Here is a 23,202-nt window from a genome sequence, read left to right as displayed (position 1 = left end):
GAACCCTCACATTCATTAATGGATATGTCACTTTTAACACTGGATGAGGCTATTGGAAGTAAACTGGAAAGATCTTCAGTTCCTCATTGAGAAAACAGGCTTGTTAAGATATGCTAGGGAAGCTGAATAAGGCAAACAAATGCCTGCCACACCACATCCTTGGAATTTGCCTTCTGCTAACAGTCCTTCATAACTCATGGATGGCCTCAGATCTTAAAAGCATATTTGGGTAGGTGAATGAGAGGCTCATTAAAAGATGAGCTGAGAAGATCTATTGGATTTGCTTTTGATCCCAGCAGCATAAATGACCAGCCTTTAAATATGAATCCCGTAATTTAAGGCTTATTTTTTATTGCAGGATATTCCTCTCTAATGCACAGTTGTCTTTGTTAAGCAATTAAAGCCACTTGTCTTAGAAATCTGAGTCTGGTACTTAATGACAAACAGCACTTTCAAAAGCTAAGAACAGCTTTTAGCCTAAACAAGTCACTTGTGTATATTGTTAATGTGGCGTAGAAGGTGGAAGAGTGCCATTTTTAAACCAGCAATATATTTTTAGCCAATGTACACTCTATTATAGTTATGGAAAAAACCAGTTTAACCGACTTGTGTGAAGACAGTGAAAAGCTTTCAGTAGCCTCTGGCCAAATCATGATCAGTTGTTTCTTACAAGATATTTGGCTTGGTAAAACTTTGCTATAGCGTGGTTATCAAGAAAGAATGGAAAAAGTTTGGGTAGGCAAGGAAAGCACATGAAAGAGCTAGAGCAGAGAGGGAGTACAAGGGAAAGCATGCATATTGGATGGAAGAAAAGAGGGATTTTCTTATGAAATTTTGATTGGATGGTGGAAAGTGTTTTATGTATCCTGGATTTTAATATTCAGAATTTTTCAGCAATGGAGTGTCAGTTACCATGCGTATGTTATATGAAAAGTAAATGTTCATGCAGTTTGGACAAAATGTTTATAATGTGAAAAATAATAAATGCAGTGTATGTCTCCCATGTACTATATTTGTAAAGTTTGTGATTAAAAAATCACAACAAAAGTTTGTAATCAGCAGTCCACAAATGCTTTACGATGATGCATTTAATCAAAGCAGATGAATTCTTCTGTAAGACTTCACCCCAGAGGGTTTTTTTTCCCAATTACAGCAAAGAAAGGGAATGTTTGAAGACTGGAACTCAGAATCCCACTGTTCCAGAAGACATTAGAGACTGATGATGTTACCGGAAGGGATGGGAATGAATTTTGCAGCCTATTTTTTGGGTTTGGGAGGAGAGGGATTTTAAGGACAGAAAGAAGAAGATGAAATCAACTGCTTTCAGCCCCACCCTTGAAATGCCCCAAAATCCTGAAAAATAATCCAAAATTACTATTTTGAGTGTTTATGGATGGAAATGGGAGCAGCTTGTTTCCAAGAGGCTTCCCATTCCCATTCCTACTCTTAATTCTGGTGGGAAATCCCACTAAAAAGAAAAACCAAAATGTGGTAGCATGTTCCTGGAGAATTAGGGAGTTGCATAGGCCACGTGTTGCCCATCCCTATACCCTCTTGATTTCAGTCAGTGTTGATTGGGAGCGAGAAGACCCGCTCTTGGCCCCTGCTATGTGGGGTGCTGCAGGGTTTGGTACTTTCTGTGCTCCTGTTGAACATCTACATGAAGTCACTGGGTGAGATCATTTGTTACCATGTGGTGAGGTATCATCAGTATGCTAATGATACCAGCTGTATATATCTGCCCCGGTGAGTTAAGTGATGCTGTTGGTGTGGTTTCTCTGTGCCTGGAGGCTGTGGAGTCTGGATGGAGAGCAACCCTGGTAGGACTGAGTGGCTTTGGGTTTGGGGCCTTCTATATCTGGGGATTTACCATCTTTGGTCCTAGATGGGATTGCACTACCCCAAACAGACCCAGTGCGCAATTTGGGGGTTCTTCTGGACTCGCAACTCCTGCTTGAAGAGCAGGTGGCAGTCATGACGAGAAGGGCCTTTGCACAACTTCATGTTGTACACCAGTTGCACCCATTCCTAGACCGGGAGGCTGTACTCACAGTCACTCATGTGTAGTCACCTATAATGGAAGGCATGTGCGAGGAGGATACTGGAATGGAGGATCAAGATTATCAGGAGGGAGGGGGAGCATTCTTGAGCAAGCACTTCCTCAGCCTGCAGCAGGACCGTGAGAATGTGAAGAAGCTGAGACTGGCCCCTCCCTAGAGTCTCACGGAATATAGCCACTAGTTGCTTTAGCATAGGTTTAGTCTGGCGAGATTGTGTCTATTAGGTGCAAGCTAATAAAGGAACTTTACTGGACTGGGCTGCCTCATTGTCATTCTTGGGCTGGACCTGACATCACCTCCCGGATGGACTGTTGTAATACGTTTTACATGGGGCTGCCCTTGAAGAGTATCCAGAAGCTTCAGCTGGTGCACAATGCAGCGGTGTGGGCAGTTATGTGTGCTTCAAGAACTGAACATGCTACACCTCTGCTTCAAGAGTCGCATTGATTACCAGTTTGCTTCCAGGTTCAATTCAAGGTGCTGGTTTTGACCTTTAAAACCCTGCATGGCATGGGACCAAGTTATTTGAGGGGCCGCCTCTCCCCAGTGACATCTACTCATCCTATAAGGTTTGGTAGGAGAGGCATGTTGCATGTTCCCATCAGCTAGGGAGTTTCGTCTGGCGGATCCCAGGAGGAAAGCTTTTTCTACCATAGCCCCCCAAGGTGAGGCTGGCCCCAACCCTGTTGGCATTCTGGAAAGCCCTCAACACATGGTTTTGTCAATGAACTTGGGAATCCTATGGTAGAGAGGTGTCTGTTGGATGATTATGTGATCATTAACAGATGCAGCCTCTATATGCTGGCCGCCATTTTGTTTTTTTGTTGTTGTTTTACTTTGTTTTTATTTTTAATTTAAATTGTGGTTTCTTTGGTTTTTATGCATTTTGTTTTATTATGTACGCCGCCCAGAGTTACTATGTGAGATAGGTGGCCAATCAAATATAGATACATACATACATACATACTATTATATTAATCAGGTTATACTTAACATATCCATAATAAAACTTAGAGAGATATTGATAGTTTTAAAATATCTGAATTTTAAATAGCCTGACCTTTGTTTATTTAGTTATTTGTATTTTCCCTTCTTATCAGTGCAAGAGAAACTGATAAGCCCTTGCAAGTTATGACCTCTGTTCTTACAGAACATTGAGTCAATCCTTACTCCTGCTTTTCTTGGCAACATTTTTGGAAGCAGTTTGCCAACACCTTCTTCCTACGGCTCAGAGAGAGTGACTTATCAGAGTCACCCAGCTGGCTTCCATGTCTAGGGCAGAACTCACCCTCTCCATGTGTTGAGGGCTTTCTGGAAGGCCAACAGGGTTGGGGCCAGCCTCACCTTGGAGGGAATGATGTTCCACAGGGTGGGGGCTACAGGAGAAAAAGCTTTCCTCCTAGGACCCATCAGATGAAACTCCCTAGCTGATGGGACCCGCAATTCCCATGCCGGCTGGGGAATTCTGGGAGTTCAAGTCCACACATCTTAAAGTTGCCAAGGTTGAGAAACACTGCTCTAGCATATTCTTCACTGGCTAAGCAGGCAGCAGTCATCATAAGTTGGTCACAGCAGTCAATCAGGGTTTGGGAGGTGTGTTCTGAATTGGCAGGGAGCTCTATAATGGAGCATCTTTCTTTTTCAGCCACTCTTTTTTTTTTTCCCCAGTTCTTTTTCTTGGAGGACTGAGTAAACAAAATGGCTCAATTCATTGGATTTGGGATTACCACAATATGGCTAACTGATGGAGCTAGTTTAACTCAGTGTAAAATTAAATCAGTTTTGGGCTAGTTGATTGGGTCAAATGATCCCTTTTTATTTGTTTATTTAATTTATTTATTCATTAAATTTGTATGCCATCCATCTCCTCCAACAGGTGACTCTGGGCAGCTTTTTAGATATTCCTACAACATGATAACCTATCTAAGTGTGTTGTGAGAACAGGAACTATCAGTTTCAAGAGCAGGGGATGTATTTCTGAGTCCCTTCCCAGACATTTTAACTCATTTCACTGCTTGCATAGTCAAAAAATAGCCAAATAATTTGAGAACCATTATGTTGATTGCATAAACTCAAACCACACTTCCTGTTTTATAGTTTACCCAAAAGGAAGATGAAGTTTTCTCCCAAGTTATTACCTATACATTGGGAAAAGGAGTCATCCTACCTTCGCAGAGGAATAGAGGACACTGATCAAAACAAATGGAAGTGAAAATGACTGCAGATACTTCTGCTGAAAAGGGAAGATAGTCTGAAAGTTAGCTGCTGCTTGATAAATGCAGTTTGTTTCCTGAATTCAATCATTCTGTAAAGTCTAAACATAGATTCTTTTTCTTTTCTTTCCTTCCCTCTCCAGTTTCTTCCTCTTGTCTTACATTTATCCAACTGTATCTCTCTTTTTCTCTGTCCTTCCCTTTTCAGCACAGCTATCTGTTCCTCATCTCCATCTCTGTCTTCTTTTTTGTTTTTTCTGCTGCAAAGAGAGAGGGGGCTAAATGTGAATTGTGTTTCTCTGTACAAGAGTGGCTTGAGTGTAAGAGAGGTGATTGATAAATGCAAACAGGGAATGAATTTATTTGGTAATATGGTTTGTTTACAAGAATTAATTTTAATTGATTATTAATTAAATTAGCATGCACTTATTTTTTGTCCTGGTCCTATCTGTGTGTGTGTGTGTGTGTGTGTGTGTGTGTCTTCTGCCAGGAATATATACACTACATAAATACATAGATAAGGATGCCTGGTGCATCATCTATTGTATGGGTAGGGTGGAAGATTGCAGCTGAAGTTGGTAACCTGAGTTAGGGAAACTGGGCATGTACCTGATAGGATTTTGTATTCATAATTTTCTACCTATTTTCCTTTTGTGTGGGTATTTTAAATCCGTGCTCTTTTTTCTTTGGGGTAAATATAATCTACATTCTGCTTCCATTTCAACAGAGAGTTAAGAGAAAATCTAAATTCCTCATTTAAAAACTTACGTTTTCAATGTATATGATTTTTTTTAAAGAAATACTTTCAGATATCTTTTAAGTTAATTTCCTTATAGTAGGAACGTACAGAGTATCTCTAGAGTATGTATTAATGTATATATTAATAGTTGAAAGCTTAATACATTTTTTCTATACAAATTGTTCTGTAAAGTTTGGTATACATTTTTAAAGTTGCCCCTACAATGGGGCATCTTGGGACTTAATTATTTGTAAAGGAAGCTCAGACAATGAAGTAAAAGATTGTTGCTTTAGAGAAGTGCTGATAATCTGTACCGGCATGGCTACTTCCATTCCATTGTGATGCCAAGAATGAAGCTAAGAAATATATATAAAAGATTCTAGATTGAGGAAGAGCAGATGGCCTTAGGGAGAGAATTTAGAGAGGGTATAATTGATGAGAGGATTGCTTCCAGTGGGACTGCAGGATCTAAGTTATTCAGTAGCTTAGAAAATGTGGCTATCCAGGAATCTGCACATGGCCAGTGAGAATAACTCATGTGATTTATGAATGAGGTTGTCTATCTTAAATTTAACTGATGTTAGGCATTTAAATTTACCACTCACATAAGACATTTTCTGTAAATGTGATTCATGTGCTTGGTAATTTGTAGATTGAGGAAAATTGTCTAATTCTATAGAGAAGTTGATTTTCCTCATTATGATAATAACTAGCACATAACTAGTAATCATTGGAGTCAATATTCAGAACTAGATGGTACCTTAGCCTTGTCCACAAAGACAGCTGTAACATTCTTTAGGTCCTGTATAATGTTGGTAGTGATTTTTTATGTCTGACAGCCTGTCCTTATTTTTTTTTAATAGTCTTTTAATTAAAATCTATATACTACTAAAACTCTTGTGTCTGTAACCTTCAACTGGGTGAAACGGTGCATCATAGGACAACAATTCTTGAACCAAGGTACCTCAAATGGGCTAACTTACAAAATGCGCCCAAAATCCAGGACCTGTTACCCCCATGGGATTGAAATTTGGGAAATTTGTGGCTGCTTCAGCACTGCTGTGCCCTGTGATCAGCTCAGGTCACGTGATTGTCATGGGCATATTCTTGACCTCTTTCCTGCCTCCCTATGTCCCCTGTGCCCAATTGGCTGGTGGCAAGGCCTGATGGGCGAGTGGCAATTGGCTGCTTTGGAAACAAGATAGACATTTGAAATCTCTTAATGGCTGTGGGTTTGAGGGAAGAATGAGGGAGTGACTTGGATGCCTGCTGGCAAGACAGGGCTTGCTGGGGGATGCCGGTGGTCAACAGGTGAGCCCTTTTCCTCCCTCAAGGGAGGGGCCCTTAGGGACATGCCGGAATGGGGAGCAGGGGTGAAGTATTCCTCACTGTCCATAGCTCCCCTTCTTCCACCTCCCCCCAACAAAATGGCAGGCAGGTCCATGAGTCAGTTGAGGAGGAGGAGGAGGAGGAGGAGGAGCTTCATGAGGGCTCTTCTGAGGGTTGTGAGGGGAGGACAAATGGTGCAAACCTATATTATATGTGGAGAGGGAGGGAGGGAGGGAGGGAAGGAGGAAGGAAAGAATGAGGGAGGGAGATTTCTGACACTCCTTGCCAGCTTCCCACAAGCAAAGTCAATGGGGAAGCCAACAGCAAGTCACAAGTCACTCCCACTCCCTCTGTGTTTTTGCCTTGGTCATTCTATTTCTCTGTTTAATGGGTCACGGGCTGTCTAGTAAATACATAAATAAGAAACTGGCATATTGCAAAACAAAGCATCAACCTCTAACATCATTTATATTTACACAAATACTTCACAGACTTTCTTAGAGTAGTGTCTGGATGCAGCCCAATACTTTATTTGGAACCCAGCTTTTTGCCAAGACAAAGATAATCTGGGGTGATTAAGAGCATTCTGGGGAGCTAGAGTGTGTTGTAGATAGCAATTAACTTGTTTTCCTTCTGGTGAGTAGGTGTTTTGTGATTTGTCATATCCATTATGGAAGCCATTTCGCGGGAAGGTCCATAATATGCTCTCAAAGTTTCATATCTGCACACTGAACCCTTTTTTTTTTTTTGCCTTCAGCTGCTCTATGAAACTTACTTCAAGTTTGAAGTGAAAATTGATTACATTTTTTTTGTTGCATTTGGGGTGGGAGGGGGCTCAATTGTTCATCATCAAAGTCCCAAAGTCAACTGCCAATGAAAATGTCAAAAACCAAAGAAGAGACATTGCTTTGCATTAAGCAATTTAGTTAATAAGGACATAAATTTGGAGTGATGTTATATGGATATTTCTCAGTTGAGATTTTTTGTTTAAAGTATAGTAATCAAGATGATTGTTTCTGCAGATGATTTCAAATATTTGTCTTAAGCAGACTTTTTGGCCAAATTGCTATGTCTCATAGTCTCAACCAAAATACATTAAATAAAATACAGATTCAATATATCACTGTGTTACAGAAATAGTAATATATTGTCTTCTATCTTTTGAGCAATCTTTATAAGAACTTTTTTCCATTCTTATTCAACATGAGCTGCATGAGCTGCATTCTATTATGCAAAGTGCTGAAATTATTTTAGTCATTTCCTAGTTTGTTTTATGGAAATGTTACAGAGTTGCATATAATTTTTACACATTCCTCTTTCTTGACTTAATCAAATTAACAGGTATGATGCCTATTGGGCCATTGATTACAGTAGACAGTGAGAACCTAACTAAAATCCTCTAGGCAGTCTATTGAGTTAGTATGTTTGTGTATTTTATAGATCAGCTTTGCACTTTTAAAAAATAAAGATACTTTCTTAAATATTAAAGAAGACTTAAACTTAGCCCAGAGATTTTATTATATTGAACCCTTCAGATAAAATATTTGAGACCATCATTAGATCTCCAGTTTGAGAGCAATAAAATATGATTGTATTCAAAATTTTCTGTTTTTTAAACAATGAACTATAAACAGAGAACTATGAATTTATTGGGAAGCTAAACCAAAGAAAATAATCTGTGTATTTTTAGCATAAAAGGTTAATCAGCATTACTGAAATAACTTTAAATATAATATTTCAATACATAAGTGAAGGCAAGGGCGACTCTAGGGCTTAGTCTATTGCAGATTTATATTGAGTCTGTATATATATTTATATATACACACACAGACACACATAGACACACACACACACACACACAAGCACACACACATATATACACACACATATTTTAAATCACTTGAAATATTTCTAGAATACCAGATTTACAAATTATCCTCTAAAAATTAGGAGGGGGGGCTTTAAAAACTTTTCAGTGCATTAGTTCTTCCTTTTCTGTTTTGTTAATGTGTTGGCAGGAACAATTTTGCCATGTTTTAAAGGAACACAAGGAACTGAAAAAACAGATTGAGGCAATGCTTCTATTAGGCCAATTTAAGATCACAAAATAGGGTGCAAACTTAAAAAATTATTTGCATCAGAGTAAAAAGAAGTTGGAAGAAAGGAAGAATTGCAGTTATTCAAGCTATGTTTGCATTTGGTTACAATTTTAGATAGTCTGTAGGAGTAGACTATACTGTAGATATGCAAATTTAATCCTACTGGTGCTAAAATAGTGTTATATTTCATTAGGATTCTTCTAAGGACTGCTGAAAAGTAAGCAACAAAACTGACATTTCGTTTTTGAAAACATAAAATTCAGCTGTCTTCATTTGTAAGGGGAAACATACAGATTCCTTGGTCAGAAGAAGTCCGAAGTAGAGGGAAAAGTAAGTTTTTCAAGTAGCAATTTTGAAATAATTTTACTGTAGATGCAGTCACTGAAAAGGTCAGTCATAGTATTTATTTACTACAGTTAGTATTTACCAAACAATACAGTTCCAGCTAAATCCCAACAATATAAATTGCAACTAGTATGGAATTATTGTGGCCAGTGCTGCTGCTACTCTTTGTGCATGTGTGTATGTGCATGTACATGCATGACTTGATAAATAGGGTGACTCAGCAACATGATCCTGCACTAGTGGTCTGTGGTTGCACACCGCATCTGAAACTGTATTACAAAGTAATGCTTTCTGATTCACATCACTGCAAGGAGCAAAACAACTACAGTATAGAAAAGTCATGAGTAGATCCTGAGGTGATTTGACCAGGGTCATGGGACAATATACAATTTATATTGCTCTTAATTGGTAATAAGTCTCTGAAGGTGTCATGCTGTAAGGATGTATGAGACTGGATAGCAAGAATCTCAAGGGCATTAGTCATATTTAATATAAAATATATAATAACCAATGCTTGTTTGTTTTTGCTTTTAGTGTCTGAAGCAGTAGTAACTTCAGTGTAAATTGTCTATCAATAGAGGCTGGTCATCCCAGTGTAGTTGCTATTTTATAGTTGGCTCTGCTTTTCCTCACCCTCATTCTTCAAAGGCTCTAGCTCAGTGTTTCTCAACCTTGGCGAGTTTAAGATGGGTGAATTTCAACTCCCAGAATTCTTCAGCCAGCCATGCTGGCTAGGGAATTCTGGGAGTTGAAGTCTACCCATCTTAAACTCGCCAAGGTTGAGAAACACTGTTCTAGCCGGACAGTATTGAGTTTGGAAAAAGAAGAATTCTGTTTTTCTTCTAGAATATCTTTCTGCTCTCAGTGGACTTTCTTCTCTCTTGCTATTTTCCCTTGCCCCTCAAACCTTTCCCTGCCTTGCTTTTCCTTAGCAGAATAAAGATGTGAGATAAGAGAGGAAAGAAGAAAATCCTAAATGCTAATGAAATAATTTTATTATTCAAAAGCCCAATGCATTTTGGCAAGATCATTTGTGAAGGGCACTAAAAGACAATGCCATATAAATAACTTGCACAATTGTTCAGTATCTACGTAAAAATGTGATAAAAAGCAAAGTCTGAAACATACTGTTTATCGTATAACATAAAGCACAATTTGCAATGAGTACTGTCTTGTACCACTTGTAATACTATGTAATATGTATTATGTAATACTCAGTATAATGTAAACTAGAACTTATAGAGAAAACCATATATACAAATTAAATATTTTCACTTTTTGGAGGAAAACAATTGGATGATAAAACACATGTCTGGAAAAACATTTCATTGACCTACCTTTTAAATCACTATTTATTTTTGCATATTTGAATTCTCATAATTTATCTAAAAAAATCCCTTATAAACATTTGAATACCTTTACACTTTAAGCAATTACCAAAATTAAAGTTAAAAAAAAGTTTAAACAGTATGTAGCTCTTACCTGTATATGTCAGCTAAAACATTTCCATTCTAATTCACTAGCATACTGCAAGTGAAGAGGGTTAGATCTTTGTTTTCTTACATGGCTAAATGGAAAGATAAATCTTAACACTCTGTTGCATTTGATTCTAAGAAAGCCATTAGCAGGGACTGGTTTAATGATGGTCTACATTTTAAACACTATTCTATATTAGTTCCGTACCACAATTTATTTATCTCTTATTCTGTAGCGTAATGTCATTCTAAGGTTGAAAAACAGAATGATTGCATTCAATGATTTTTGTTTTTTACAATGAGCCAAAGGAGTACAACTCCTTTGTACTAGGAGCCTGTCTTATAGAATTTTTGTTAGGCTGGTAAAGTGAACTAATGTTTTTTGGTCCTTTCCTTTTGAGGATTTGCCTGTTTTATTTGCTGCTTCTAATTACTAAATAGAATAATTTTAAATAGTAAAATCCAGGAGTGAGTTTTACTTGAAAATTGGGTGGTTATCTCTGTATTCAATTGAATTTGTTACTGATGGTGCAGACAAATAGCTTACTTTCAGTAACTTAGACATAACTTAAGATATGACTTAGGATTCGTACTTTGAATTCTGCTTGTCTGATGCTTGCAATCATCATACTCCAGGTCCCTGTCCTGCAACACGTAATGGGGATGTGAACCCAGAGGCAGACCTTGGTGGCAGCCCCTAACCCTAGCCCTAACCTAGGTGCAATCTTCCCCCAAAGGTACAAGGCCATAAAGATGTTCCTGTTCAGGCTCTATTGGTGTGTGGTGCAGTCTTTTGGGATGTGATTTTGTTTTTAAGTTTTCTGATTTCACTTATGTGTTTTATAGTGTGGATTTTAATTAGTGAGTTGTGTTGGCTCTAGATTATATTGATTGTGTTATTTGTATTGTATTATGTAAACAGCTTGGAGTCCTGTGATTGAGTAGTATACAAATTATTCATTCATAACAGTTTTATTTAGTTTATTTGGATAATTTTCAATTTCTCTTTTATCAAAGTAGAGTGTCCTATGGGAAGGAGGTCGAGGAAGAGAAAGATCTAGAAATATAGATATAACCACTGATGAAAGCTATTTTCTTCATTCTCTGGATTTAAAAAAAGAGTACAGTGCCACCTAATCTTAAATTTGCAAGTTTGCAGGTTCTGCTAAAAAAAAAAAAAAAAAACAGCCTGGTCCCTACTAAGCAGTTAATCAGTTAAACGTTGTTTCAATCCCGTCACAGCCTCTTGCTAATTTGAAACTTTTAATTCTAAAATAAAGTCTTTTTTTAAATTATATATATAAAAAGGATTCATGTTAGCTACTGGTAAGAAAAACAATGAAATTTCATAGCAATTTAAAATTTTAACTGATTTTATTACATCATTGACCTGCACTTGTTTCAAAAGTACAGTATTCCAAACTGTTGTATTGGGGTTGTAGGGGGTCTCTATAGTATTTACTATTTTTTACTAAAATATTTCTAGCCAGTCAACTAGATAAGCAAAGCATAGTTTAGAATTTTTATAAGGCTACATGCAAAGCAACTTCTTTAGTGTTCTGTATTAAAAATTTACATCCTCTTACATTTATTTATTTATGTATTGACACCTAAGAGATTAGTGTGATAGAATCTAAGGATCTAAAATAGTTTAACAAGTATTTAACTTTTGGTTTTGTAAGCTTTATCACCAGCTTTCACTCTACAGCAAGTTTGTTGATGATTTAACAGAACTGAATGGCAAACAGTGATTTTAAAAGGGATATGTAAACCTGGTGGTTCAACTAGAAAGAAGGCCATAAAAACAATCTACTGAGGTTTTTATACAAGTGGAACTTTACAAAAAGTATGGAACATATTTGTGTGATATCACTTCTACTAAAGGGATATTAAAGGCTTGTTTCCCTTTGTTGGTATCACCCCTTCTTGTCTTTGAACTATAAGAATGCTTATACTTTCCCCTTTTTTGACTAATATATCACTACTGTACTTTTCTGCCGGGCTCTAGCATGTTTTTCTTAATAATAGTCATTGTCAGAAGCTCTTACACTTGTGGAGGAGACCACTCCTAAGGAGTCTGGGTATCTTTTGCAAACTTGAAAAGACCTTTTCCTAATCTGTTTAAGAATACCATTTTCTTGTTAAAACATAATTTTTGCTGCCATCATGTTTGCTCTCAAGAAAAGAAACCAAAAATGTATCTTTTAATTATAAATAGTACGTAATTTGAAATGGAAGCATGGCTAGTATATTTAAAAAGATAAAGTAACAAAACAAAACACTGAAGTTCAGATGATCCTTTTGTATGTTTGGTTCATTATAGTTACATAGACTGGAGGCAAAGAAAGTTCAGCTATTTATAAATATGCCAGTTTTTTCTTAAAATACAGCTAATTTTTTTCTGTGACTCTCTATGAAATTCCTTCTGCTGCCTTAATCAGATTGTTTCTTTGTAACACAATCTCCTCCTTAGTTTATACTCCTAAATTGAGTAAATACTAAATCCACACTGGCTGATGGTATGGTAAGTTCTTTCCTTACACAGGCAATAGTGCAGATCATAAATCTCACGCCAGACCCTCTGATTTCTCTTTGCAGGGCTTTAAATGCATTACTTCCTGGTGGAACTTCATCTTTGTCTTCAGAAACAGATTATGTTTTAGTTCCTTTTCTCTCACAACTTGTTCTTCCAGCTTCTGCTCTTTCTTCTGAGTCATCCGCAACAATCTCTAGAGGCCTGCTAGTTCAGTCAGTTGCTGGCCTTCATACTTGCTTTTCCTTCCAAACCAGCTCTCAGCCGATTGACGGCAAATTTGGAATTCAGCTGTTTAATTCGCTGCTAACATAGACTTCTCATTATCCATTAAGCTCATTAAAAGACCAGTGGCCAGATCAGCTTTGATTTCTAGGATATCTTCCCTGTGACTAAAAATTGAAAGTATTCAGTCCTCTGAATCTGCATATAAGATGAATGCAAATCTTCAGCACCATTCACTTGTATGATTAATATTTAAACTCAATATTGTGTAATTCAATTGACATAGTTCTCACAATTTTAGACTTTTTTTTTTTTTTTACTATGATACAAACATTATCTTTAGAGATGGTAACCAATACTGAAACTGTCATAGTCTTTAACATGTCTTCTGCTATAACTCTTGGGGCCTTTTCAGATAAGTTTCAATTGCTTTCATGGAAATAACAAATCTGCTTTTGGTCTCTATATGGAATCTTGCACTGGTGAACATCCATATCTGCAGTTTAGATATGGCAAGCTGTGCTAAACTGAGTAATTCATTAATTGTCTCCATGAAGGTTATAAATAAGGCCTGCACAATTTGTGAATAAATCTGAAAGTAATCTACCAATCTTGTACTGTGGCCTTCAAATGCTTAACAATTCCTGTTTTGTAATACCAAGAAAGTGATAAAGCCAGGAATTGCATTGAATTCTGACTGTTTTACGTCTCTGACAATGTTGGCAATCTTTTGGGCCCAAGGACAGGATAGGAATTTTTGGGAGGGCTTCAGGGTACCCCTATAAAATATCTGACATGAAGGAATGACATTTCACAAAATGGCTGTCATGAGATAGGAGTACCCATAGTCAAAATATGGTTGTACCTAGTCAAAAGATAGCCATATAACCAAAATTATTGTGTTACAGGAGTAACAGTAATAAATTCATTTCCTCACCACCTATCAAATTAATTACCTTTCCTATTATAATCTTAATTAAGTGACCTACACTACTAAATAATTTTTCCTTTTAAAATAAATGCATGGAATCAGATGCTTTTTTTGGCTTTACAGTTCATTGCATTAAACAGCTTTAAATTAAAAGAGAATCCACTCTAAATATCTTCAATATATATACTGAAAATCAATTCCAGCAAAATGCTTCAGAGAGCGCAGGAGCATGAACATAGTATTTGCATGCAATTCTTTAAAGCAGCTGTATCTTTTCCTGGGATTGTGCATAATGCACGCAGACACACACATAAATTGTCAGTTTTGTTAAAACCTGGTATTACAAAATCTGACACAAAACACAAGTACAGTGGTACCTCGGGTTACGAATGCCTCTGTTAACGAACTTTTCGGGTTACGACCAGCTCTGGCCGCAAAAATTTACCTCGGTTTGCGAACTCCTCCTCGGGTTACGAACCGGATCCACGGCCATTTTCCCTGCTGCCACACGGTCGCGGCTTCCTGTGGGCGAGATCGCGGTAGCAAGGAGATGTTCGGTGAGGCTTGTAGTGTGTTTTGTGGCGTTTTGGAAGGTTTTTGGTGTGCTTGTCAGCAAGGGAAATTTGCTTCGGGTTGCGACCAATTCGGGTTGCGACCAGAGTCACAGAATGGATTAAGTTCGTAACCCGAGGTACCACTGTATTTAGCTTCCAAAAATTGTTCCTGATTTTTCCCAATATATAAATATATCAACTTTCAAATTTTTGGTTTGTTTTTTTGTCAAATAACACATTCAGAATGGAAAAGTTGAAAATTATTTAGTATTGTTTTACTGTTTTTTTCTTCCCTCTCTCTATTCCAGCAATCCAGATAAACTGCTGATTCCAGAGCAAGGGATAGGGAAAAAACCTGCAAAAGCACACTAAAGAATGAATATAGTATATTGTCTCCTGGGGTTTAAAAGAATAGAATTAGGGGGGTACCATGTAAAGCTTCAGCCAACAAGACTGGGACATGGCTCATGATTAATAATAATGTTCACCAGTGTCCCAGGAAAATCCCAAATGTTTTATAACTTGATACAGACCAGGAAAACGTGAAGCATCTTGGTCGCTACTATACATTGCATCCTCCAATCTAGATTAGAGCCTGAAAAAAAGATTGCAAGAAGCTAAGTTGTAAGAAAGGGCAATTTGAGATATTACATACAAGGGTTAATTTAATGATTTGAGGCCTAGTTAGAGGACTTTAGGGAATAGCAGATCAAGTTCCGGGGAAGAAATGGCAAATTCGTGGAGTCAATGACTGCAGTGGAATGAAGAGCCAGTGAGTAGACTGGCTCTTTGTAATTCCTCTCTGGACAAGGAGGGGACTTGAGATCACCCACAAGTACTCCAGACTTTTGCTCCCCACAAGGAGATTGCAAGACAGCAGTCTCTGGAGGGTTTAGAGCTCTGGGAGATGAAGGAATAGCCATCTTGCTCAAACTGCAGTTGGTGCCTTTAAAAGGCTACTGGGTTCACATACTTCCTTTTCTAATCAGTTTTGGAAATTGCTTGTTAACTGCTTTTCAGCTAGTAGGAAACTTTGGATCGGCAGGTTTTACAGCACTGGGTGAGTTTCGTTCAGTCCTTAGTGAAAGAAGTTTTAAATGCAAGTTTAAGGACTTAAAAAATTTTTTTTGTTAATAAACAGCAAAAGAGTGATTAAAACTTTGATTTTAGAAAGTTACAAAGAAACTAAGGGTCCAGATAAATGTCAAATAAGATTTTGGAATTGATTATAAAGAATCTTCCCATGGGGAAATGCTTTTGTTTTGAATACTCTTAAAAGAAATGTAATAAGATAAGAGTTTAAAAATTGGACACTAGAGGGAATTAGAAGGAAATAAAGATTACAATTAAAGGATTGTACAATTGTACAGGATTGTACAATTGTACAATTACACTCAAACTACTTACTACAGGTAGTCTTCATTTAACAACCACTATTGGGACCAGCAACCCGATCATTAAGTGAAGCGGTTGCTAAGTGAAATTGTGACTGTGTATGATCTTACTTCAGCTTTCCTTTGCTTTACAGACCTGCAAAGGTCATAAATGTGAAGATTGATCACAAAGTTATTTTTTCATCACCGTCATTAACTGAAAACAATCACTCTCTGAGGCACTCACTAAACGAGGAATACCTGTAATACAGAATGAAGGAAAATATTTTAACATTGAACATATTGAAGGATATTTTTGAACAATGAACCCAGAAGTTAATTTTAAGATTGTTTGCCTCTATAGATAGACTGTGTTTAAAAGATGCTATGGAAGAGGAACAAGTATTACCTGACATGATTGAGACTGATTTGAAAGTGGATTTAAGCATGACAGGCTACAAGAATGACTTGGAAAAAGATGTTACACTGGACATACAAAAGAAACTGGCTGATATCAATAATTAAAAGGGATATACAAACAATAAACCAAGAGAGTGACTTGGATAATTTTCCTATATTGGATTTACAAAAGAGGCTCGTTAAAGCTTTGAAGAATTTTGTGAGAAGGGACAAAGAAAAAATGAAAAGAAATCAAGTTCTAAGACATTTGAATGGACTAAGATTAAGTTTGTTAAACGTAAAAGGAAGGAATATAGAGTTGGTTTATTTGATCAAGGTTAAAACAGATATATTGTTATCTCTGGTAACCCTTAATGGACTTTTGCTGGTCAGGGACTGAATAATGAGGTTTTAAGGATTTGTTTATAGATAAAAGATGGGATATGGGAAGAAGAGATCATTTCTTGTATTTTAAGAGAAGGTGATAAGTTACTAAAATTGTTTATGCTTGTGATGAACGGGGAAGTCATTTCTTTATATATTTCTTTTCTTTTTCTTTACTATATTATTTTTTCTTTTCCCTTTTTCTCTTTTTTTCTTTTCTGCACCTTCTATTTTTTTAGTTTGTATTAGTTTTTATTTTTATAAATTATAATCTTTAAATTGCTATAATAAATAAAGGAAATAGCAGATCTACCTCACATCATAATATGTCTTATGCCAGCCCCCTTCACACCTTTTTTATTCATTCCTGAGTCAGGAAAAGCAGTTGGCAGAAGAGATTTATATATATTTGTGTGTGTGTGTGTGTGTGTGTGTGTGTGTGTGTAAAATAAATTTTTAACAAAGTAAAAACCAGAAAATAAAATAAAGAAAAATAGTAAATAATGGAAAAAGAAAATGGAAAAAGAGATAGAAAAGAAAAAGAAAGAAAGTAACGGGGGAAAAATTATAAAGAAGTGGCTTCCAATCTTCTTGACAGTGGTTATAGATACATTTATATTTGCCCTCTTTCTCTAAAGATTTCCTTCTTTCCATAAGCTACCCTTTCTAATCTTCAAACCCATAAGTCACAAGTTCATTTTTCTCTTTTTTCAGCAAAAAGTCCATAAGGGGGAAAGGCAGATGGCAGAAGAAATTTCTGAGGCTGGATTTCCTCCAAAATCAGGGCCCTGTCTTGAAACTTGGAGAGGGAAATCAGCAAATAATGTGCTCCTCAACACACTGTTTCAGGGTCTGTGGTTGCAGCAATAGCTTCCAATTCCCAAATCAATATGATAGTCTAATGTGAAATTAGAATATAGAATTGAACGTTACTTACTTTTCAAAAGGAAGAATAAATAACAATTCAGTACAGTTCTGGCAATCTGACTTTCTAGTATAGTTGAATCTATTTATTACCAACTTATCTTACAAAATAAATCAGATTAAACAGAGATAATCATCATACTGAGGTGCACTTTTTTTAAAAGGTGGTTACTGTAAGCAGATAATAAATTCAGCAACCTAGGTTTGCTAACTAGGACATATAAAAATAATAATAGAACATTGCTTCTCTTGTTAACAATATAAGATGTAAGGCTTTCACTGCTTTGGACTTGATTTGGAAAGGGTGTCTTAGAATGTGTAGGTGTGAATGTAGCACCTGCCTGCAACTCTTTAAAGCAGCCACTTCTTTTCCTAGGATCCCATGGCAGCTGCAGAGAACAGAAATGTGATTCCAAGAAGGAGCAGCTGCTTTAAAAAGTTGCAGATCTATGCTATATTCATGTTCTCATGAGTTCAGAGTAATCTTTTCTGAATTATTGCTGAAGAGTTGCACAGCCTGAATAGGAAGCCAGCTTTTGACATCTTCAGACAATTTTTTTGTTTGTGCTGGATTATAATTTTAAAAAGGGGATATCATCTAGGGTAGAGGAGAATGCAAATGGAAGCTGCGATTTTTTTTTCTTTCTTTTTCTATTAAATCCTGTGCCTCAACATGCCAATCCCTTCCTTCAGAGCTGCTGCTAGATAAATTGATAAAATGAAATTATTTGACCAAGTCTCTTCCCCAGTCTTCTCTAGTTTAAGTTTTTTATTTATTACTTTCAGTGCAGCTTGCTGCATTCACTGTTACAACTTATATGGCATTCTGAGAAGGTCCCCATTACATGGAAACAAACAATTATAATTCCTATTTTGAAAAAAGTGACAGCTGTGAATGCAAAAACTATCAGGACATACTAACATATGTCATACTAATTGGAAATGTCTTCATGAGAATTATCCAACTATGCTTCCAGAAACAACAGGAATAGACAACAGCAGGCCAGGATGCTATCACCAGATTTTTACGTCAGACAATTCATGGAGGATAAAATTCATTGTGACAAATAAACAATCAGTATGAAGAAACCCAGTACAGGTACATAACTAATCTCATGTTTGCAGATGACAGTGCCATATTTGCAAACAGTGACACAGAGGCCACTGACATTTTGCATGACATCACAAATATTACACACTGATAAAGCCTGAATATTTTGACAAAACAAAAGTCTTAACACCTGATGGGTCACAGTGTGCTGTTTATCTCGGTGGGGCCCAAATAAAACAGATTATCAGTTCAAATACCTTGGGTTGCTGATGGAAGAATGGAAAACAGCGTCAAAATCAGAAATACATAGCAGGATTGGCCAAGCCACTGCTATTTTAGGATAATTAAATTGGTGCCTGTAGAAAAAATAAAACATTTCAGTGGAAATCAAAATGTGAACATTCTGTGCATTAGTCCTACCTATGTATACAGATCTGAGACATGGATACAGTTAAAAGCATACTTAAGCAAAGTTGATGTTTTCATAAAGTGGTATCTATGGCATGTACATGGAATCTCCCCACACAACTGTCTCAAGAATGTGTTGTGGCCAAAACCTGGTTCACCTAAAGCAGCCAAATCACTTTGAAGATATAAATTTATTAAACATGCAAACAGCAACAACGTACACCAAGCTCCCAGCAAAGCATTGGTGGACTGCTGAGCAGACCTGAGCAAAAGCAGAACCACAGCTTATATACCTTGGCAATGTAGTAGGCCAATTGCAAAGGCAAGACAAAGAAAAAGGCAGACACAGTGTAAATTACAGCATGACATTGGAATGCTCTTTATAAACCTATCTGGGTGACCTTATTGTTGTTTATCCCTTCCTACCAGGTGAGCAGATACTATACTATCTCTGAGATACAGTCAATGAATATAAGCAATTTGGTTTACAGGTCCACCGGTTCCTGACTGAATCTTCCCCCGTGAATGTTTTCATACAAGGACATTTTAAGGAGTTCCCCTGAATCCCACAAAATGGTTGGTTTGTATGCTTAACTTTAAAGAAGCTGTACTCTGGAATGGCCCTCCTTATCTTGTGATTGCTTAAAAAAAAAACTTTTTACACAAAATTTGTACTCCCAAGCTGCCGACACCACTGATCACTTGTATCTATATTTCTCTACTTACCTTTGATGAGATGGGTGATAATGTACCCATGGTTCCTCTATCCCCTTATAGAACTATGGAGTTTTGGAATCGGTTCCCAATTCCAGCTCCAAAGGGAAGGTTCAATGAGTAAAACAACACCTAAACCAAGATCTTCAAATTACCAAGGCCCCTGAACTCAAGTAGACCTCCCTAATAGCTTGCTTAGGTGTTTGCAGATGGTGGCTCATGAGTTATCTTAATCAGCACTTGTATTTTTAAATGGGAGCTAGGAAGTAACTAACCGCAAAAGCTGACTTGTGCCGACCTCTGCTTTATTAACTGTATATCCTTACTATAAACAGAAAATCTAACCGTTCAGGTAAACTTGGCTTAAGCAAATCGTGTGGTCTCCATTCATAAATTGGGTGATGGGGAATTTTCCCCTTCCATATCCTGATTGAAGAAAAAAAATTACATTAAATCATTGATAATAATTTCCTCATTGCCTCTTATAATATTAGGTAGCATGATAATGAGGATAAAATGTGATACACATTTTAAGAGGTTGTCCCAAACAGAAAGATGTAATCTTTCCTATTGCATTTCTTCCATTCACTGCTGTCAGCATGTCAACTTTCTATACCAAATGTTAATGGTATGAAGTTTTAAACTGGCCTAAGTATTTTAGAAAGAATAAATAATATATGCAGTCTTACAGTTGTAAATCATTTAAGACCCTCATGTTTTATTACTGGATGTGAATAAGTACACTTAATACTTTTAATAAGCATTGGATCTGTTTAATAAAGGATGTTTATTTAAATCTCATGGCCCACATAAAATAGTTTAAAATATAAATGTCTATTATGTTACAGTACAAGATACACATTATGCTTTACTTTTTAAATCTCTCTGATGATTTCCATTTTATCTATTTATTCTTAAATAAATATACCTCTCTGACCTAAACTTAACTTCAGTGTGCGTTTCATAGTACTGTGTTTTAAAAGGTCTGCTCAATGTTAAAATTATTTTCTTAAAGCTCAATGAAAACATATGGTATATTCATCTGATTATTATCTGGCTGCAAGATGTGTTTTGCCATATCATTATGAGCTGCAAGAGGTCTGAGCTATCTCATATATTTGTGACATAATGCTTGGAAATTAAGAAAGTTACCTATTACTTTTTTTTCCCCCACCAGTCAAACTTGACTTCTGGAGACTATATGGACAATTCCATGCAGGTTTCTTGGCAGCATTTTTGGAAGCAGTTTGCCTTCTTCTGAAGGCTGAGAAAGAATGAGCAGTCCAAAGTTACCCAGTTGACTTCCATGTCTCGATCTTGTCAGGTAGAACTTGTTCTTCTTCCATAACAACTTTTAGACACAGTCTATCTATAGAGGCAGACACTCTTAAAATTAATTTCTGGGTCCACTGTTCAAAAATATCCTTCAGTATGTCCAATGTTAAAATATTTTGCTTCATTCTGTAATTGTAAGTCCAGCCTGAGTGTTCTTTAATTGTAATCTTCAGTTCCCTTTAGTCCTCTCTAGTGTCCAATTTGTAGTCTTTTTTTTTTTAAGAATTCACAACAAAAGCATTTTCCCATGGGAAGGATTCTTTACAATTAATTCCAAAATCTTATTTCAAATTTATCTGGACCCTTAGTCCGTTTGTAACTTTCTAATATCAAGGTTTTAATCATGCTTTTGCTGTTTATTCAAAAAAAAAAAATTAAGTTCTGAAACTTGTAGTTAAAACTTCTTTCTCTAAGAATTGAAGGAAACTCACCCAGTGCTGTAAAACTTGTCAATCCAAAGGTTTCTAATAGCTGAAAAGCAGGCAACAAGCAGTTTCGAAAACTGATTAGAAAAGGAAATATGCGAACCCAGTGTCCTTTTAAAGATGCCAACTATGGTTTGAACAAGATGGCTATTTCTCATCTCCCAGAGATCTAAACTTGCCGGAGACCACTGTCTTTCAGTCTCCTCATAAGGAGCAACTGTCTGGAGCACTTGTGGGCAATCTCAAGTCCTCTCCTTGTCCAGAGAGGAATTACTGAACAGCCAGTCTACTCACTGGCTCTTCATTCTGCTGTGGTCATCAGCTGCGCTTTTCGTGGAGTTGTCTTCAGTCCACCATTTCTTCCCCGGAAGTCTCATCATAGCATCTTCTTCAGTTAAGCAGGAGTACTGGTAGTAGAAACAGTCCATATCAACATATCAAAATAGCATTCTAAGCATCTTCTGTTTTAATCATGTGGGGGGTGAGAGGAAGCTAGAAACAGAGATGACAAGGACAAGGTAATCTCTTAATTGACCAAATCTTACCTAAGACACCCATTTCTGTCCTTGACAAATACTGTATCAGTGTTCCTAATAAGAGCAATTGATTTGGTTGAAGCTTTGCTCTGATTCAGTTTTAGTCTTCAATAAATAAAAAATAAATTAGAAGGACTTTTTGCTGTAACTTCTATTTTGAAGGCTTGTGTCCTTCCTCTTGAAGGCAAAAGGAGAAGAGGACGGCAGAGGATGAGATGGTTAGATAGCATCACTGAAGCAATGAGCATGAAACTGAGCAAACTCAGGGAGGCAGTGAAGGACAGGAAGGCCTGGCGCAATATGGTTCATGGGGTCACGAAGAGTCGGACACGACTTAACGACTAAACAACAAGTCCTTCCTCTCCCATTACCCATGATTAATATACAGCCCTGAGACCCATAAAGATTCCTCTATTTTAGTTAATCATGCAAGATGTCCAGGATGAATAGTCATGAATACTGTAGAAAATTTATTTAATTTGTGTGGTCCCTCTGTACACAGATGGTGTTACTTGGCCTACAGCCAGACGCAAATTTACATGACATTCATATTTTCTTCTAACCATTTGCAGGAAAGAAATTAGAATTATGCTAAAAACTGGTTTTAAAGTTGTCTTATTGTACAATGCCCATTTTTAATATATATATAATTTATATGAAATCTTCAGTAAGAAGGTAAATTTTCATGAGCCATCTGTAGCAGTTCTTTAAACTGGAACTGTAATTTATCCCAAGCTCATTTCTATCTGACAATGGTTAAACAGCAGCTACTTGTAGTTGATTAGCCAAAAATAAAGCCTTTGTGTGATTTTTCCTTCTCCAGTAAGAGTTACATTTTAAATCTGAAGTAATTTGTTCTGACAAAATGTTATTCCAGGGAAAGTAGAGGAAAGTTTTTGACATGGCTAAAGAATGTTGTGCTGGCAAGACAGTTTGGACTGAACTGCTGTCAATCCCATTATCTCCAACATGGTCAATGAGAAGAGATGTGGAAGGTATGGGAAGAATTTTCTGACTTTCTGAAGGGCTACAGGATGCCATTTGGTGATGCTCTGATGTCATCATAGAGGTCATAGCTGAATTTGTTTGGCCCATTTTTGGGTCTTTGGGGGTTTTGACACCAAAATTCAGTAGTGCATTCTTAGGGTGC

At 36.8% G+C, this 23,202-nt stretch overlaps 1 protein-coding gene across 2 annotated transcripts in view; it reads left to right on the top strand.

Moving 5' to 3' along the window:
• Positions 1–23,202, top strand: part of KCNG2 (potassium voltage-gated channel modifier subfamily G member 2) — a 70,595-nt gene that overhangs the window by 5,590 nt on the left and 41,803 nt on the right. The window contains exon 2 of one of the 2 annotated variants that reach the window (XM_025165564.2): positions 19,534–19,618. The exons of the other annotated variant lie outside the window; for it this stretch is intronic. The gene's annotated coding sequence lies outside the window, so the exon portion shown is untranslated. The remainder of the gene's footprint in view (positions 1–19,533; positions 19,619–23,202) is intronic. 2 annotated transcript variants of the gene reach the window in all.

Source organism: Python bivittatus, unplaced genomic scaffold, assembly GCF_059951505.1.
Source record: "Python bivittatus isolate LINGU-HERP-01145 unplaced genomic scaffold, Pbiv_v1 ctg000840_np1212, whole genome shotgun sequence".
NCBI lineage: Eukaryota > Metazoa > Chordata > Lepidosauria > Squamata > Pythonidae > Python > Python bivittatus.
This window is presented reverse-complemented; position numbering and strand designations above follow the sequence as displayed.